The 11,733-nt window shown below is 33.2% G+C and overlaps 1 pseudogene; it reads right to left on the reverse strand.

Annotated features, from left to right (window-relative positions):
* Positions 1-8,319: 8,319 nt before the first annotated feature.
* Positions 8,320-10,537, reverse strand: LOC147949901 (uncharacterized; annotated as a pseudogene).
* Between the last annotated feature and the right edge of the window lie 1,196 nt (positions 10,538-11,733).

Consider the following 11,733-nt stretch of genomic DNA (forward strand, 5'->3'; position numbering starts at 1 on the left):
TCATAATAATTCTTTGTATTTGTATTTACAATGTAGTTAAAATATATTTTTAATACTAATAAAAATAATTAGATGAGTCTACCATAATTTGAAAACCATAATTTAGAGGGTTTTTCTTTTTATATTTTAATACTTTTGTATTTATAGATATTTACTACCATTAAAATGCTTTTTTGTTTTATAATTGGATATTTGATTAATTTTAATCTATTAGGTATAAAGATTAAACATTTGTTATAGTTGGGGGCGTTATGGCAATTCTTGTACTTGTTGTCTTATTGATTCCTATTAGTTAATTATTAATTATTTTTTTTGTTTCCACCGACTAAATCTGATTGTCTGTAGAGAAAAAGAAACGTCAATTTTTATTTTCTCTTATCATCTTTGACATTATGATTTTCTCAAATATGAGATATTTGAAGTTCTTTTTCTGATTCTTCCATGTCAACATAAGAAATAATAGATTAATTTAGAAGGTAATCATGTAGAGAGAAGCATCGATCATTGCCTGTACATATCGTTTTCATCTCCACGATGCAAGATTGGAATGGTTCCAGGTAAATAAATATGTTCTTTCTGTTGTTGATTTGTTAAAATTGTTTGAACTCACATATATGGTTATACGCCGATTTCTGATCAATTGTAGATAATCGAAATAGGAAACATATTGGGGGAGATTCGTTTATTACAATAAAGTCAGCAGGTGATTCAATCTTATCAGTTGTGGACAGCCATATATGATTTGAGATAGGTATGATGTATTAAGAAGTATGAACCTAAATCTCTTCCTCTAGCTAAATTTTTGAATCTCTTGCTTTTTCAATCGTAGCTATAGTAATTGGGGTTTTGTTTTCAGGCATCGGAAACTAAACAATGGGAGTTTTCCTTCACTTAGCCTCACTCACAAGGAGGTGGGTGGATTTTCTACACAAATCGCGTGATGGTCAGAGAGATTATCCAACCTTCGTAATTCTTGTATCTGTTGACTTGGTTCTTGAGGGAAATGGGACAAAGTCTTTCAAGTTAAATCCTTACGGATCCTATGCCCCCTTTATCTTTGTCCACAAATGGATACCATTCTGCATCAGATAAAAGTTATGTTTTTTCTTCGGAGGCTGTGAAGATAAATTCAGCTGGTCTTTGTGTTGTTAAAATTCATCTGATCAATTCGTTTTTGTAGGATGATCTACTATTTAAAGTCCTCCTGCAATTTAAGTTGAGGTACCATTGCATAGAGAAGAACAGTAAGAAGGGTAAATCGCTCCCTTTCTACAAACAACTACCCAGTTTTCTGTGAGCTCTTATGGGCGTTTTTTCTACTTATAAGGGTTAACGTGTAAGGGCATTCGAGTCAAGATGAGGAACAAACTATTCTCTTCCGTTTATCAACCGTGTTAGATCTTGTAGTCCTATTCTGTAGATTACTTTCAGAGGTAATTTTTTTTAAGCATTCTTATATCTCTTGTACTATGTTCCATCTAGGCTTTGGTAATTTGTTAAATTTTTTTACTGTTTTGATGTTGGTTTACTTTGCAGGTTAGTTGAGATTCTAAGCAATGACTAATAAAAGTGTCTGATACCGTATATATAGATTCATCAACTAGAAAAGGTAAGATGGTAAGTAGTATAGAAATTTGTTTAAGTTGTAATAACCAACCTTAAAGTATACTGTCATATATATAGCTAATTGTGTTTTTTTACCTTCAGGTTGAAGTGCAGGTGACATAAGTGCATAAATGTAACAAAGTACTGCTATCAGCACTAAGCGTCTTGAAGGTAATTTGATTGAGGTTGCTATCTATATATGCACTCACTACAATTAGTTTTTAATTTTTTTTGTGTGTTCACTGCATTGAGTTTTACAAATTTAAGTGATTAGCAAACGGTTAAATCTATTGGCTCTCAAGAAAAATTTAATAAATTGTCTCGTGTATTGGTTATGAAAATGGAAGTAAAAGAAAGGTTGAATCTGTGTTTAGAAACTAAATTTAAAATTACAATAAGCAAAATATTGATTCATATCAGTCCTAACATTCGGTTTTGATATGCTTCCTTCATGGGTCTCGAATCACTGGTCCTAGGCCTGGGCATTCGGGTACCCGTTCGGGTTCGGATCGGATATTTTGGATTTTTGGGTTTTCGGGTTTAGAGGTATAAGACCGTTCGGGTATTTCTAGATTTCGGATATTTCGGGTTCGGATTCGAATTACCCAAAGTTCACAAAACTCAAAATTTTAGTATCTAATTTAGTTTAAATTATTCGATAATACGCAAAATATCTGAAAATTTAGAGTACTTTTTACTCAAATTTACTAATAAACAGTTTAAATACTTCAAATTATCTAAAATATCTAAAAATTTGAATATTTTGGACACTTATATTATTAAAATTATAAATATTACTAATATATTACTACTATATATTAATAATGTGGGTATATTCGGATACCCGTACGGATTTCGGTTTGGATCATGTTCGGGTTTTTGGATTTAGAGATTAGAACCCGTTCGGGTATTTTACAATTTCGAATACGGGTTCGGATCGGGTTTTTTGGATCGGGTTCGGATCGGATCTTTGGATCCGGGTATTTTGCCCAGGCCTAACTGGTCCTATTGATAATGAGGCCCCTGCATTTTCTAAAAAACATCACAATTATAAGAAAATTATAGTTCTGAGTCATAATACAATGAAGAAATGAGCATGCTAGTAATATAAGATATGTAAAGTCCTTCTTCACTGATGCATGAATCTTTTTACTCTAAAAGAATGAAAGACATAAGATGCATTAGTAATAGAAAATAATTGTATCTCGTAAATGTAAACATTTATTCTTACCATCGAATCTGACAAAACCAACTCAAGTGTTTCACCAGCGTTTTCGGTATGTAGACGCCATGAATGGATGACCTTCACTTGAACCTTCCATGAGGTTTTGTAGGGACGATCATCTTTCAAGAAAGCATAGGTAGCAGCCATAATGTGAGTGATGTATAGATATGATTGCTTGTGTATAATCTTCGTTTTAGGTGAGTATTATTTATAGGGAAACCGATTAGGTCGGCCTACACATTTGTTACGATATCAAAAAGATTTGATGAGGCGAGTAAGTAGAGAGATAATCATGTGTTCTGTTTTTTATTGTATCTTTATGGGATATGATATATTCTAAAAAATTTAATTATGTTTCGGTTGATTGATTTAGGAGATGCGTAATTGGTGGAGGAAAATATTTGGAAATGAAGCAGTTTAAACACAAATCTCGCATAAGATCCTCGTGGAAGGCAAGGAAAATCTGTGCATTTTCTATTTAATTTTTGAAGATAAACAATTGGGGGGAAATAATTAAAGGTTATGTAATTTTCGAAAAAGGATAGGCTTGGGCTTATTATTTTTGAGTTGTAATCGTAGAACCCAAACTTAGATTTTTACTAATATAGACAGCAGCAGGGTTGTAAATAAGTTGGAACTTAAGAAATTTTTTCATAAATGTTTCTGAAAATGTATATATATATTTCCAGTGACCAAATAAGTCCAAAAATTAAAACATTCTACCTATAACTATTCAAACTCACATCTAAATATGATATCAAACTTAACTCTTTCGCTATCTATTACAGTATAACATCATTTAATGCATTCAAAAACGTTTAGAAATATTCCATGCATATTTTCTAGAGGAATTTGATTTAAAAAGACATTTTTTCTTCAATTTGTCCCACTATGCTCTTTTTTTGAGTTTTGGTATAGTAGGTTTTACTATACAGAAAAACTCAATTATATCCTTAATCGCAGAAAAAATTAAAATTCCCTTTTTCTTAACTTGTATTTTGTATACTTTCTAAATTTAATCAAAAAATACTTTCTTTTTAATTAATTTTTTTACTTTTTTACTCTCTCTCGACATAACTCTCTCTCTCTCTCGATATCGACACAATTTTTCTCCTTCGGCGACTCCAGTAGCTTCTCCCACCGGCGAGAATCGAAGTTCTCTGGTACCTTCTCCTTCTCCCTCTTTCTCTCTCTCTTGGAATCTATTTCCAATCGAATCGAAGTTCTCTCTCTCAATCGATGCATGCAATTGTTTTATTGGATTGTTGTGGTTCTGTTTTTTTAATTGGATTGGATTGTTGTGGGTGATGTCAGTATAGTTTCTATATGTGATTGAATCATTGTGAGATTGAGCTATTTACTTATTCCAAGGTTTCACTTCATGAGACTCTGTTTTGCCTATGAATTCTTATTATGAAGGGTTTAGGATTGAGCTGAAAATGAGTATTAAGACTTAATCACCGGATTCTTGCATATACCGCTTCTTCTCTTTGATTTTGTGGGTTTTTTGTTGTAAAGTTGAGATTTTTGTTCTATAGTTCGGATTTTTCTTGCAGATACTGCTTCCTCTCTTTGATTTTGTGGGTTTTTTTAGTTCTAAAGTTGCGATTTTCGTTCTGAAGGTGAGATTTTTGTTGAGGTTTTGTTTCAAAGATGTCACCTTTTGGGGGTTTTGTTATATATAAAGTTATGAACTTTCACATGGCTGATGCGTATTTGTGTTTAGTATGTAGGATATAAAAGCTGACGTTTTTCGTGTTAGACATGTTTGCTTGCTTACACTTGCATGTGTCTTTTTTATCCGACATCATGCTGTCTATGGTCGTTTGTGTGTTTTTGTATGGTCGTTTGTCTATGGTTGTTTGTGTATGATAGTTTTTGTATTGTTAGTTCTATGTATGGTCGTTTGTGTGTTTGTTAAAGCCTTATGTATGGTAGTTTGTGTGTTTGTGTGGCTTGAATTTCACTTTTTATGTGTGTTCGTTTGTTAGTTTTTGTATTGCACATCAACCAAGCTCCATTTTGTTCATACTAATGAATTTCAGTTTTCATAATTTTTTTTGTGTAGCTATGAAAAACAGAAATTCCAAAACGCCTATTTAGAGTTGGATGTGAGCCACAAGTGAAGAAGATTAACAATTCCTGTTGAATTTCTATCTTGGGCAAAGTCAAACAAGCATTACCTAAAGAGTATGAGGAAATGAAGAATGATCCAGTTTTTTCACATGTATTTGCAATCTACAAGAATGGTTTAGGGTATTTAGGGCGTTTGATACACAGCATGATGTCTAGGCAAATGGTTACAAAGAAAAAAAAAAGAGATATGGTTTGTGTTTGGAGGGAAGCCACTCAGATTTTCAATGCAAGAGTTTCATGCTGTGATTGGGCTCAAATGCACTGCCGATTTTAGTTGTGATTTAGAGAATTGGAAAGATGATGGTAGGTTTTGGAGCAAATTGATGAAGAGAAAAGGTCCGACTATTAGCATTAAGAGCTTGGTTGATGTACAATTACCTATAATTCACAAATGGAGTGAGATAGATAAGATCCGATTGGTGTATCTTCTTGTGATTGCTGGGTTGGTTATGGCTAAGGATGAGAAAAAGTATATTTCACTCAAATACATCAAGATGGTAATGGATCTTGATAAGGTGAGGACTTATCCTTGGGGTCTTAAAGCTTAAAAAAGTCTTGTTAAGTCTATCATAGAAAAAAGAGAAGATTTGAAGAAGATCAATAGCTATGCATTAGATGGTTTCTCATATGCATTTCAAATATGGGTGATGGAGGCAATTCCAGACATTGGAAAGTTGTTGGGAGAAAAGATTAGCACATAATTTACAGAAGCTCATCGATGTTCTAACTGGAAAGGCGCAGCCAAAGTATCATATGATGATATCATCCAACTAGAAAGTACATTTGGACCGAATGTACTTTCTTTGCCAATCCAAATCTTATCAAATGTTTTATCTTAACTTCTAACCGTTTCTTTTTAGGATGTTGTTTATCCATTCATTTCTCTTACTGGAGATTTTGACATTGTTGAATCCATTGACTTTATATGGCCTGACGAAGTTAGCGATGGTGAAGTAGATAATTTGAAAGCTATGATCAGATCTGGAAATGATTTTGGAGACCATATTTGGGGAACTGTTCAAGTTGATGATGTTGATGGTGAACATATTCAAGAAAAAGAAGACGTTGACAGTGAGTCTTGTGAAGAAAATCAAGGGTCTAGTTTAAAGAAGAGTGGTGAGAGTACACAAGCTGGTTATGATGAAGAGTCAGGTTGCAAGAGAAAGAGACAACCTGATCATGGTGCAGAGAGGAGGAAAAAGAAACTGCTCTATGAGCGAGCAGCAACAACACATCGAGCTGCAACAGATGAACAAATGAAGTCTTTGATTAGTGTGTTTGAGACTTGTTTCAAGAGTTTTGAGAATAAGGTTGACAGTCGATTGGAAAAAATAGAAAAGGATGTCTCACTGTTGAAGGATACTATAACTTCAGCTGGAATTACAATAAGCACTCAAGCCACGGTTGAGCAACCATCCATTCCAGCAGAAAAGAAGAGTAAATATGTGGTACGTAAGACTTAAATCTCTATGTTATGTTTGTGTTTTTTTTTTTAATACTCTAAAAGAATATGTAATCGGATATATATGTATGTGGGTGTAATAATTAGTGTTAATATTTTTGTTAAACTTTTTGTATTGACAGGATGAATCGTTTTTAATTGATGATCTTCTCACTCATCATAGTGAAATATATCTTAATTTGGATTCCCAAGAATTTTTACAAAAAACAGTAGGACACCTATCTCAAAATACAGATGTACTTGGGTTTGATCCTACACAGAATGTATTGTGCAAAGATGACATCAGAAATTGGAGTCCTCGAAACGAGGGTGAAAATGATGAGGATTATGTTTTGGTGTTCGTTTCTGATGATCGATTCGATGCTTTTGCAGCGTGGAGTAGAACATTGGGGTAAGTTGTTCAATTATATTTTTCCTATTCTTTTGTTCAATGAGGCTTATGCACAATTTATTCTTTTTGCAGAATGCTTAAGTTGGGTCCGAGTGTAATTAATGATGAATTACTAAGTCGAGTCATGACAAGCTACGTTTGGCTTCAGAGTGGCGTACGTTTCATGATTTTTTTGTCAATTATTTTTGTCAATATATTTTTTATTGTCAACGTTTGATTTTTGTCCATTATATTTTTTTCCAGGAAATAGATGCTATGATGTATATATTTCGGGAGAATACATCTTTAGACCGACTGAAGTCAAATCGTGTTGGCTTCATGAATTGTCTGTTTAGCATGCAAATCAAAAACGAATATTTGAAGTTTAGAGAAGATAAAAAAAGGCCACAAATGGGATTCTATGATCTTTGGTTATGCCAACGGTGACTTGCCTTCTCATGGAAAGACGGGGAAGAAATGGGCATTAGACTTCGACGGAGTCTACACTCCTGTGTTCGTCAATGATAATCATTGGATATCTCTGTGCATTAATTTTGGCCTAAGAACAGTTGAAGTATTTGATTGTTCTGGTCGCACCCACAGAAGTCATGTGGATCCATTTGCAATCCTCATCCCTCGACTTGTGAAGGAAGTTCAGACCAAAACCTATGGTAAATATCTTCATGTGGCTCTATATTCTATCATTTTTGCTTCAGTGCCACCAAATCTTAATAAGTCATGCTCTGACTGTGGAGTGTATGCACTTAAATACATAGAGTGTCATATGCTTAACCTAGATATGAGTTTGATAAACGATGACAACATTAAAGAAGCTCGTACGAAGATTGCAGTTGATTTGTGGGAAGCAGCATCTGATCCTGTGTTCATTGAGCGAATGGGAAAGTATGAGCCTCCATCTGTATCGCCTCATATTGTAGACCTTAGTTAAATTTAAGATTTTGCTAGGATTATTATTGCAATTGTAGTATGTCACTCACGTCATGTTTTTTATTGCTGGAAATTTTATTTAGCTTTTGTTTTTAAGTTTTACGTGTTACAACACCAACGAAGCACACACATCAATATTTCAAACACGTATTCTCTATGATTAAGACAAATACAACGTCCAAAACAAAAGCTTGTTTAACATAAGAAATTCAAAATAATGTCCAAAACAAAACATAAGAAATCCAATACAACGTCCAAAACAAAACATCAATTATTTTGAAACATAAAAAAATTTAAAATAAAAAAAACATAAGAAAGCCAATAACATGTATTTGAAACATAATAAATTCAAAATAAAAAAAAACATAAGATATCCAATAATGTGAACACCAAATAGTGACGAAGAAGACTACATCATAAATCCTCAAAGATTAGCCTCCATTTTACTAGCAATACCAGCCATTTTACTAGCAAGACCAGCCTGCGAAGATAAAAAAAAATAATGAATGTTAAATTAAAGAAACTAAAACATGTATTTGAAATGATGTGTAAAAGTTGTTGAACAAACCTATTATTAGATCGTGTTTTCACATGTCGATCTATTGTGGCCTTCTTTACCACAACGGCCACACTTACGCCTCTTCGCTCCTTGTGACGATCTTATCTTGTCTTCCACTGATTCATATCTTCTTTTTCTTCTTCTACCAGCTCCTCTTCTTGTCTCAGGTGGTACAATTTTTACATCACCAACAGTTTCAGGAACACACCATTCATCTTCAGGAACACCTATAGGATTAATGGTTTCCTCGTACAATGATCTCCATGAAGCAGTAGTGAACACATCATCAACGTATGGGTACAGACTTTTCCCAATACTAAAAGCTGCTTTTATGGCATGTCTACAAGGAAGTTTTCCTATGTCGAACTTTCCACATGAACAAGTCCTCTTCTCCAAATCAACAATATAATCTACTCATTTACTTTTAATCTGTAATATAAATTGAGAAATAGGATAAGCTTTTAACTTTTCACCCTTCTCTATTCTTCTAGAAATCTTCTTCTCCACCTCAATGGTTAAAGGGTCGTTTTGCTGCGCACTTAATGCCCTACGCTCATAAAACCAGCAGGTTAACATTTCTCTAATGCTATCTAACAAAGGAATTATTGGATACTCTCTTGGTGATCTCAAAGCTGAATTTATTGATTCAGCAGGGTTGTTGGTGTTAATGTCATATCTATATCCAGTAAAATGACATCTAGCCCATTTTTTAACATCGGCCTCCTCTAGATAACCTCCAATCGCCGGACTGATATTGCAAATTTCGTCAAAATGTTTATCAAACTCAGCAACTATATACACTTTTGACGCTTTTGCAACACGTCCAGCCACACCTCTTCCTTTATAATTTGTTACCACATTACCTATCAAGTGGTGGATGCAAATGCCATGATTAGCCAAGGGGTAGATTTTTCCAATCAATTTACAAATAGATATATGTCGATCTGACACAAAAGCTAAATCTTTGTCATCCACAATAACAACCTTAAATTGCATTAAAAACCACTCCCATGAAGCATCATTCTCAGAATCAGCAATCCCAAATGCAATTGGATACAAATTAGAGTTACCATCTACGGCCGTAGCAACTAGTAGAACTCCTTTGTATTTGCTCTTTAATAACGTTTCGTCAAGTACAATTACCTTCCGAATTTTCTTGTAGAACCCTCTTATTGCTTGACCAAATGAAATGAATAGATACTTGAATCTACCATCACAATCAATATCATAATTTGTATGCGTACCAAGATTCACCTCTTTTAGCATGTGCAAGTAGTTAGGTATCTTAGCAACACTTTTCTCTGGGATTCCTCTGACTTCGTTAATTGCATACTCACGAGATTCTCAAGCTTGGGAATAAGTTAGCTCACATCCATTCTCCGTACGCATAATATTAATGATGTCATTGGGTTTAGGTCCCTCATTGACACCTTCATAATTATGTTTTATGAGATTCTCGATTGTTCTTGCTGAAGGTGTTCTACCAAATTTCGTTTTCCTTGAAGGAGCACAAGTATGGCTACCCACATACTTGTTGATTTTCCAACACATAGACCCTTCTAAGCACTCAGCACGAACACGCCATTTGCAAACATTATCAATACAGCGTATACACCATAATCTTGTACCAGACTTAGTAACTCTGTAATCGAAGTTATACTTCATGGCAAAAAAATCTAAACTTGCCTGTAAAGCTTCCTTGCTTTTGAAATATTGCCCCTTCTTTACCATAGAATCAACCATCATAGATCTAGCACCAACTTCAGCGTCCTTAGAAGTTATGAATTTACAATCATTCGGTTTTGCTTTGCTCACATTTTTTTGTTGCTTTTCACGGAGGAGACTGTCAACGCCTCTCTCACTTGAATCACTTGGTTCCTTATTCAAATCGATATTGCTTCTATCATTCACTGTGGTTTTAAACGTCACACACAACCGTATGTTATTCTTCATTCTCCAATAAGCAACAAAATTTTTCACTTGGCGATCATTCATCATAACAACCGGAGGAGAATCAACACTGAGATCAAAGGGTAAATAACTGAATTCCACATCAACCATGTTTAGAGACTGTATTTCATAGTCTTCCAAAACCATCATCTTTAGCTCTTCAAGAGTTGAATTGGCTTGAAAAGTAAGAAGTCTCCCACGTTTTTCTTCATCAACAATAAATCTCCATTCATTTTGTCCGATACATCTCCATATACCACATGTTACATAGATTTGCAACATTTTGCAAAATCAACTCTTGAATGAAAGAACACAAAATTTAGGTTTACAAGCGTAAGAAAGTGAAGAATGAAAAAAAACTCTCTTAAACATGTTTTCAGAACACGTTTTAAACTTGTTAGAACGTAATCTTAAGAATATATATGATTTCTATAATTTCGGGATTACGTAAATATTTTGTTTCCTTTAATTTAGGATTCAGTTACCTTGTTTAACATAAGTCTAGACTTTGTAGAATATATTTTCTAAATTATGAAGAATATAGAATAAAATGTAGAATATATCTTCTAATTTCCGCAGGGCACATGAAAAATGTAGATTTCATATTCTGACTTCTGTAGAATATGTATAAAGTGAAGAAAACATATTCTAATATTTTTAGAATATAGAGTTATGTGTAGAATATATATTCTAGTTTTTGTAGAACACATATAAATTCCGACTTCTAAAAGTTTTAGAAGATAAATCTATTCTAAAGATTACAGAACAAGTACAATGCGTAGAATTTGTAAACGACCATATTTAGAACATGTATAGCACGTAGAATTCATAATCTAATATCTTTAGAATATATCAAATTAGTAGAATATGTATTCTAGATTTTGCAGAATGATTTTTTGTCAATGTTAAAACACATTTTTTCCATCAAAAACACCTTTTGGCAACCTCTTCTTTATTTTATTAATTTTTTTTTAGGGAAATAAAATTTTAAAATTGCTTAAAAGTTATTTCAATTTTTTTTAAGGGTAGTTTAGGCATACTCAGTAATGTACCGTAGAAAACATAATAGGACAAATTGAAGAAAAAATGTCCTTTTAAATCAAATTTCCCTATTTTCTACACACAAAAAAAAGTTACATTTATGATTTAGGTTTTGAACCTAAAACATTAATCAAGAAGCTTTTGTTCCTTAATTATGAGAAGAAGAAGAAGAGATCTTCTCATCTCGATCAAAACTCCCTATAGGTTATTATTAATTGTTGGCCTCCTTCGTTTCTTCTACACCAAAAAATTGATTTATCTTATCTAATCTTTCTGTTATGATTTAATATATTGAGCTGCGAACGCCTTGTCTATTAAAATTATAATTGCGCTGCTACATGATCTGTAGTTTTTTACCTTCTTGAAATTCACATAATAACAAAATTATAATCATGACCTGAATGCATGTTGTGTAAAGGGTATTAGATTATACATAT

The sequence above is a fragment of the Camelina sativa genome, chromosome 1, assembly GCF_030686135.1.
Source record: "Camelina sativa cultivar CO46 ecotype springtype chromosome 1, ASM3068613v1".
NCBI classification, from domain to species: domain Eukaryota; kingdom Viridiplantae; phylum Streptophyta; class Magnoliopsida; order Brassicales; family Brassicaceae; genus Camelina; species Camelina sativa.